The sequence below is a fragment of the Amblyomma mixtum genome, chromosome 3, assembly GCF_055824585.1.
Source record: "Amblyomma mixtum isolate Tamu chromosome 3, ASM5582458v1, whole genome shotgun sequence".
NCBI lineage: Eukaryota > Metazoa > Arthropoda > Arachnida > Ixodida > Ixodidae > Amblyomma > Amblyomma mixtum.
The window spans coordinates 227,421,499-227,430,612 of record NC_143014.1 but is presented as its reverse complement, the minus strand read 5'-3'; the positions used below and the strand labels follow the sequence as shown (position 1 = coordinate 227,430,612).

The 9,114-nt window shown below is 48.6% G+C and overlaps 1 pseudogene; it reads right to left on the bottom strand.

Moving 5' to 3' along the window:
* Nucleotides 1-7,474: 7,474 nt before the first annotated feature.
* Nucleotides 7,475-8,749, bottom strand: LOC149353928 (uncharacterized; annotated as a pseudogene).
* Between the last annotated feature and the right edge of the window lie 365 nt (nt 8,750-9,114).

Below are 9,114 nucleotides of genomic sequence, written 5' to 3'. Positions count from 1 at the left end.
AGAAAGAAGACCGCACGCGTACATCTCATGTTTTGCAGCTATAAGCTCGTCTCGAATGTTCTGTTCAAACTGTCCTCCATCCAGGTTGGCTGGAACTCGACTGGAACTCGACTGGAACTCGACTTCTTTTACTCCCTCGACCTGGTCTCTGCCTCGAGCTTGAGGTGGACAGCGATGTAGAGAACCTGCACACAGGCCGGACCTTATTCTCTGCGGTCAGATGCCCGGACAAAGCATAATCTTTTTACGCACAGAGTGCGCCAAAGAGACGCTGCATGCCACGAATGCTAGGCCATTATGAGAGAGGAATGTTCTTTGCGGGTCTGTTTGCGCAGGGGATCGGGTGGTCACAGCTAGTGGCGATAATTCACACCGGGCGCGCGGGCTCAGAGACCATCAATCGCAACGTGAATTACATAATCGACCTGCGGCCTTCGTTCGCATTCCTGGCTTGCCCTTCTAACCTTGGCAACGACACGAGGGGTAAGCTGCCTTTCAATCAACGGGGCTCGGTCTGAACAAAATTGTTTTAATTCAACCCAGCTAAACTAAGTAATACGAGCGAAATTTCTGTTCAGCATGGTTATTCAAACTGACGTCTTTTCATATTGTAAAGATCATCAGATTCCGCTTGGCGGCGACGATACATAGCGGACGCACTAGTTCCGGCATGTTTCTTAACCATGGCTTTTTGTAAAGGCAAGCAAATGCCACAGGCTTTTACATAGCCGGCAGTACGAGAGTTTGCGGCTTCTCATACGCAGCTATGGCGAGACGCGGGAAGTCACACGAATCGATAGTTCGAGGCGAGCGAGCGCCGTCAGCTCAAACAGCACAGCTATGATGATGTGTGGCCAGTCACCTGGCATTACGTCAGAGCAAAGTCTGCTCCTCCTGGTCTGCAGGTCAAATTTCATAGCCACATTATTTTCATCCTTTTAAGTGAGGAGTAGAGCTTTCCCTCTGAAATGGCCACAACGTAAATGGTCTAATAATGATAAGCTGGGCTGATATTCGGGATTTTAGCACGGTGCTTTGTTCTCGACCAGACTTACTGAATGAAGATTCGAGAGTATAACCTTGCACAATGCCAGCGGCTCTTCTCTGTGAGGAAGGCGAAATGTGGTAATTTTTTCGGCAAGCACATTTGTTAGCGGATTCTCCTTGACAACCAATGACCTCCTCGAAGAATGAAAGTAGTAGTTTTGAGTTCAAAATTATCCTGGCCGTTTGACGCCATCACTTTTCCTTCTGACACCGGAAACACAGGTCACAGCTTAGCGAAGGTGAAGGAACACAGAATGTCACCACTGTTGCGCCCTGTTTGCATTGGATTGCTTTGCTGGCGTCCAGGGCTCCAATTCAGTCGGTCGAAGATGGCCTGAACTGCACAATTCTTAATGAAATATTTTAAGCACTCACATCCCGTTTAAATGTTATGGTGGAGGAAAGCCCTCGAAGGACGGAAGACGAGGCTCGAAGTCTAGTGGCAGACAAATGTATTTAACGAGGACACCAGTGTTTATAAGTTTCAGTCGCATGGCACTAAGACAGTTCCAAATTATACATCTACGAAGACAAGCCACCATACAATCCATTAAACTGAAACAAGAACCGAAACCACATACACAACAAATACCTGTCCGGAGCTTTCCGATCAATAAAGGCCAGCCTCTTCACTCGAGTGTTACTAGAATACAACACCACTTCCAATACAACTTTAGAAAACTGAAATATTTTATGAATTCGGCACCCACTTTGACACTGCCGTAATACCAGTGACAGAGCTATTTTTCAGAAAACATTGTGATATGTGAAAACGATAATGTTACAGTTGCATTTCCCACCACAGATTTTCGGTGCTAAGATGTTTGTGACGAATATCTGACTATAGAGTTTTAATTATTTACATGTTTTAACAGCCTAATCCAGTCTTCAGTATATCGTTTTTTTGGCTGTGCTTTGATATATTGCTTGCAAAAATTGTCTCTAAGCACCTGGACTTCCTCATAAAAGTGAGCGAAACAACAGCACGTAATCCATACTCGGTTCAGGTGGCCTTTTGCGCTATTGAGTCTTCTGTTCCCGCGCCCGTTTCAACCAAGCGTTCAGAGGAATTCATCCGCTCCAGCCCTCCATTATATCGCATGACGCTCTAACATAAGTGTACTGCCGCTGTGTGCGCACCGCTGATGCCGGGGCACGAGGTAAATCTTGCGTGCGCAACAGTTAAAATGGTGGCGAAGATTGATGCTTCAAACCTTAGACTCGCTGCCGCTACAGGAAAGTGAATAAATTCCAGAGAAACCACTGTCGACTTTGCAGCCGGAACACTGACACCAAAACCTCTTTAAAAACCTAAGGGCCCGTACATCCGTTTGCTCCTAAATTTGTAAAGACTGTAGGCAAAAAGTGCACCTGCGAAACGGAATGTCTTGCAGGTGTAATCAGAGACAGAATCAAGGCCTGTCCCCCATCATTTACATCTTTTAGGCTGTCACGAAATTCGGCGCAACTTTGAGAAAAAAGAAACAAGCAGCGCAGCGCGGACGCATCTCGCCAGCGACGGTCGTAAAATGGGGGAGAAGAATACCCCAGTGAGCGACTAGTCGTGTGTGCGTGGCTGCCCCTTCCACCATCGCTTGCGGACAGAGCTGGCGGTAACGGAATGAGTCAGCCATGCCGTCGATTTTTCTAGAGAGTTGGAGTCGTTTTTACATGATGTTGACAGAGAGGGCGGCCTTGCGTGCGCTAAGACATGTCCCCCTCCTCTTCGCTCGCACGTCGGCGGCGGCGACACGCCAGAAATTACAAGATTCTTCTCGAAGCGACTGCCGGCTTTTGACCAATGAGGAAACGCGGCCGGCGCGAGAAGGAAACGGAGACTGCACGGCCAATACTGTGTGTATGTGCGCGCCTACTTTGGCCCTTAGAAAAAAAACAGACGCGCAGCAAGGCTATATAAGAAGAGCGCTGATCGCTGTCAGTTTAGCCCGAGCCGCCGTTTAAGCTTCATTCAAGCGTGCCCGCTCGACTCCAGGGACCACACCACTCGCCCAGCCGCGGTTCAACGAGGAAGCGCGCGCCACTCTGCCGGACGGCACCGTCGTGGACCTCTGGACGTCGGACTGTCGCAGTGCCCACTGAACAAAGTGTGTTTATTTGTTTGCCTCTCTTTTGTGTTAGTGCACTTTAGGTGCAATAATTATTTTGCACTGTAATCTCTCTTGCGTGTAACTTTCACGAGTTTCATTGTTTTGTTATCCACTTTCTATGTGCCCATACGAGTGATTGTGAAATTCTCTGTACTGTCTCATGGCTGTATAAACTGTCTTCTTTGTGAACCTTTGGCTCTGACCCATTCTCTGCCTTGCGACCGGCGAAAGCTGGGCACCAAACGACCCTTGTCACCAACCACCGACCACCTCTTGTCACTTGGTAGCTGATCTCCGCGGAGCTTGCCACGCTGAGTCGAAGGCATCTCCTTTGAGTCCGAGACCGCTACCCCCCCACTCTCTAAGGGTGTCTGAGAACTTCACGTTAAAAGGGCGTGAAGTTGGGTGACATAGGCTTACGTCTCCTGAATATTCGTATTCTATCACAAGAAATTAGACAACAGCCGAAAAGACACGTCAAACGCAGATCAGAGAAGTTTTTTAAGGATATAATTGCCCTTCTCAAAGCTTTGGAATGGGACTGTGTAACATTCCGGCAGTATCAGTGACAGGAGGTCCACAGAACGCAAATGTGTGCGTGCTTCTTTAACCACTAAGAAGCTGGCAGATTGCGTCGCGAATAAACGAACCTCCGCTCGTGGCTCTGCAGCTACCTCCGCAGTGGTCCGATGCCTTCGCCAGCTGCTCGTCTGCGAGCAAATAACTCGTGCTGCAGATGCCGACTGCAGTGACAGATCCCACAACCATTTCCTGGGCTAGTCCTTATTGCGCACCGTCCCGCGGCCACCAGCGATGGCCGCAATCGATTGCACTGATTTCCCGCAGCCGCCGCCGAAGTGTGCGACAGCCGAGCAAGTGATTGCCATCAATACAGTAGAGCGGCAGATAGCTGGCGACCAAATGACATGGCATTATCATATTTTCTCTCCGGAAACAAAATTAATGCAAAGCTTCACCGAATGGACCATCTTAAATTTTCTCCATTTCTGACATGAATGTCTAATATAGCTTTTTACATTAGCGGTAGTTAACTTCACAGAGAATACTACGCGCAGTGATGCCATTTTATAAATATAAAATGTAGGAAAGCCAACTTAAAAAATCACAAACATGCATTTTGACGTTGATATTTCGAGCACTGGCAACTGCCGATCAATAAAATTTAAAAACTATGTTCACTTTTGACCAAATGTTTAGGGGAATTCCCCAAGGTGGAGTAGATTTGTAATAATAATAGGTGGACGTCAATGAGTAATTACTCCCTTATGTTCACCTTTAATAGTGAAAGCCTTCGATTTCGCACTATAATCTTGCCCTTTAAAATCTAACATAACTAAGAGGCATCGTTTTAAAGGAGTTAAACTGACTAGACGTGCGAAAGCATGTGTTTAGCTTAGATATTACGTACCACAGGTATTCAATACACTTGGTGAAGAATTTTACAATTTCAAAACAAAACGTAAAATGACTAAAGCAATAAGAAAATGGTGCATATCCTTGCAGATAAATCACTGATGGCCTCTTACATGTTATAATCTACTTTCTCTGTTTTTGCTATAATCTACTTTCCCTTTTTCTTCAGATTTTAGAGTTGTTTAGATATTTTTAGATTTGTTCAGTTGTTTAGATGGCTCATTTCAAGTTGTGATGACGTCTGTTCATGTTTGTTTTCGTTTTTCTCGAGTTGCATTCCTATTTGCTCAATATGCATACATAATTTTTGTGTAATATGCATGCATTAGTGTTCTCAAATTTATTGTTTTGTGCATAATTTTTTGTACACATTCGGTGATTCACTGTACTGCCTGAACAACCAACAAGCACGCTGTGCTTAGGTTGGACGGGAAAACTCATGTACTAAATGAAAATGAATAAATTTGATTTGATTTGATTTGATATGAGCTGCTTCGCTCATGATGTTGCTTCGTTGGGTCGTCAGGCCGTCTGGTGACTGCATTAGACTAAGGTTGAGCTCTTCACGAGGTTAAGGTGACCTTTTCTGTTCGGTCGTATGGAAGTTTACGAAGACGACGATGTGCAGTGCACAGAGCGAGGGTGTGGTACTTTACCACAAGGCGTGATCGGCTGCGGAAGAAGCATTTTGCCCTCGTGCAGTGGCCAGCCAAGCTTAACTGTGCGCGCCCCCTATCGAAAAATCTCATATGAATTCATATGTGTCTCGTATCATTCCATATGTGTTACATACGAGCTATATGCGTCAGATATGTGTCTCGTATGAACTCGTATGCAGCCGATATGAGTTATATGTGCCAGTATATGTGCCTCATATGAACTCGTATGCAGCCCATATGAGTTATATGTGTCAGTATATGTGCCTCATATGAACACATATAGGCTTCATACAAGTTCATATGCGCCACATATGTGCCTCTTATGAACTCATATGGGCATCAATGAGCCATATGTGTCGACAAATGCGCCCCGTATCAGCACATATGCTTCATACGAGTTCATATGTGTCACGTACGAGCTCATACGCGTCACAAATGTTACAGATGAGCACATGTGCTGCATATATAGTAGTTCACGCGCTACGGAAATGTGACTTGTATGCACTTATTACATGTGTGGCATACCTCAACTGACACGCGACACTCGTGCGTACAGAAGAGCTCCGATATGCGTCGTATCAGCTTACATCAATCTCGTGCGAAACAGAAAGCCGCTGATGAGTGCCTCTTATAGAGTGGGCCTTGCTGTTTGAAACACGCGGAAAAGAAGGATGAACAAGCGATTAACAAGTGCCCAACCAACGCATAAAAAAACTCCTGGCCTGTTTCAAATATTTTTCTCCCTGATTCTCTGCTTGTGCCCTCTTGTTGTAGACAGCGCCTATCCAAACAGTATGACGTTAGGCGTTTCCAATGTGCTTGGACAAACGTTCAGCTAGAAGGCAAATATTACCTTCTCGGATTAGTTGAGCTGTTGAGCGAATAACGCAGGTATTTTCATGCAAGAGCTCCGACTGTAGTTAACAATAGGTGCGCAATGAGAGTACTGCGATGAATTGTGCAGGCGCTGTGAATATTAAGATACATACAAATATCACATCTTCCAGTGCTTATCACAGAGCACATCAAGATTCACAATATCAGTGGAAGTGCAATCGGCTGTAGTTCAGCTCCTTAAACCTTACAAATAAACATTTGACCTCGCACCTAACCGTCGAATTCTAAAGTAGTGGGAAGCATAGCGTAAGTCTTGTCATCCAAATATAACGCAATAGTTTCCCGTGTCAGCCGTGGTGTCCTAGGCAGCACTAAACTAAACAGTGGTCTGAGAAGGTTTGGTTTTGGTTTTGTGGGGTTTAACGTCCCAAAGCGACTAAGGCTATGAGAGACGCCGTTGTGAAGGGCTCCGGAAATTTCGACCACCTGGGGTTCTTTAACGTGCACTGACATCGCACAGTACACGGGCCTCTAGAATTTCTCCTCCAAAGAAATTCTAGCCGCCGCGGCCGGGATCGAACCCGCGTCTTTTGGGTCAGCAGCCGAGCACCATAGCCACTGAGCCACCGCGGCGGCGGTCTCAGAAGGAGACTCCCACAACTTCATAATGGTTGCAATCAGGGGCAAGGTCGACTGATGCGTAAATGCGGTCCAGCCGTGCATGGCTTGAGCCCTGGAAATGAGTGAACTGCACTGTCCGCGCACCCTCAATAAGTTCAGCCACATCCTCAAGGTTTCCGTTCTCGATCATTCGCATCAACACATCAGTGCTCCTGTCTCGAAACCCCCGGATGCTTGACCTATCGCGCGCATTAAGAACACAATTGAAGTCACCTAATACAATGAGCCGCCTCTCCGTGCAAAGGCGCTCTTGGAGGCTTTGGAAAAAGGCAACCCTTTCCTCAACCACATTCGGTGCGTACACGGTAACAATGCGCATCTCAGTGCCGTTCACACAAAACTCAAGCACAATACACCGGCCATACACACACGAAAAATAAGCCTGCACCTCTAGCCCCGGCATCTTCTTTACAAAAAGCACGCAGCCAGCCGATGTTCCCACTGCTTGACTGACGACAGCATAAAATCTAGTCGTGAAACGCCGCACCATGCTGTCGGTTCCTTCGTTGCCGTCCACTTTCGTCTCCTGCATGGCCAATACATCTATATCGCGGTCCGTAATAAGTCGGTACACCTGACCTTGTTTTTTCCTTGCCGCCAGGCCCCTCACACTCAATGTGGCGACTCTAAAGGCGGAGGCGGGAGCCATTTTTACGCAAGAGGAAGGAACCAACAGCATGGTGCTTACCTTCCACGTCTAGCGCGCAGCTAGACGCCACTGTTGCAGCCGGTATCATCCGGCGCAAGAACATCAGTCTTCTCGAGTTGTACCTTGCCTGCGGAGGAGTGCCGTTTGTCAGCCGCATGGTTTGGGCGTGGCCGTAACGACGAACGCCGGGCTTGAGTCGTCATTGCAGGGGGCTCCTCGACGCCGGGAGCTACCACTTTATCCCCTTCGGGGCTGGCCTGGTCATGGGGACGCTTCGCCGGGGTGATAACGGGGGGCGTGACGCTTGTTGTGCGGGCGCCGGTATTCTCGTGGTTGTCCTCGTTCAGGTCCTTTCCCTCGACGACTACGGGCCCCGTCTCTGACGTCCCGTTCTCTGACGTCTCGTTAGAGACGCCGAGGGAGCCTCCCGTCGGCTGTTGGCTCTCTGGTTCGTCGGCCGCTTTGGTGTCGTTACTGGGAGTCCCAGACGTCGCAAGCGTGGAAGCCGACTTGCCCGCCTCGTCCGTACCAGTGGCTGCGTCCTCCGCCTCGGCGATGTCCATGAGTTCCGCAGTGTCGTTCGCCTTTCCGAGCCCGGTAGCTGACGCGTAGGTACGGACGCAGTCCGCGTCCACGTGTCAGTAGCGCCTGGACAGGGAACACCTGGGCACCTTGCAGTCGCGGCGAACGTGACCCGTGCTGTGGCAACGCAGGCACTGCATCGGTCGCCCAGGGACAACAACGAGGGCCAGCTCACCGGCTACTCGGACCTGGTGTGGCAGATCATCCACCTTAATTCCCGGCTTCAACTTCAGTAGCACGGTCCTGGTGGTCGAGCGTTTCTCTTTCAAGCCTTGGACACGCCAACGCTCCCGCGTCACCTCCGTCACGTTGCCGAACGCCGCGAAAGCGGTACGGATGTCGTCGTCAGCCACACCGTGCAGCATCCAATGCAAGCGCAGCTTTACCTGCTGTTCTTCAGGTTCGAAAATAATGCACCGGCGCCCTTTTACTTGTAGCTCTTTGCAGGCAGCAAGTTTCTTCGCAGCTTCTGAGGTGCTCATCGTCACCGCCCACACGTGGTTAATCTGATACGCCCCCAACGCCACGACGTCGGGGAGCGCACCAGCGTTGGCCAGGGCATCCCGAAAATCTTCCACCCTGTAGGGCCTCGCTCTCACGTCTCCGTGAAGAAACACCGTGTTAACAACAACACGTCCTGTAGGCAAGGTAGGCAAAACAATTTCGTATTATTGATCTGCGTCGGCAGCTAACCTGTTTCCGCGGCCAGCAAGTGCCGCTATCGCCGCTCCGCCGGAGCTCATGATCCTGCGTCCGTCACGCTCGGTGAACCGAAGCAAGGCATTTTCGTGGGAAATGTGGAAGCTAAACAACACGCTTCTTCACGACGAAATCTACTGCAGAGCAGTAAAGGATGAAATAGGGAAAATAAACCCGCGCAAGAACCTGAAGATTCGGCAACAGTGGGAGCTAAGTAAAGAATCTTTAAAAACCAAAGCTACAGAAAGGGCGACATGTATCCGTTATAAGGAAAAAAGAGACGAAGCTGAGCTAAGGGCACTGCTTCAAACGCTGATGAAGCAGGAATGCAAAGAGCCTGGGAAATGGATAGAAGATGTCAGGAAAACAAAACAAAAGATAGAGCTTATGGAAGAACGGCGTTATCGCGGAGCACTAG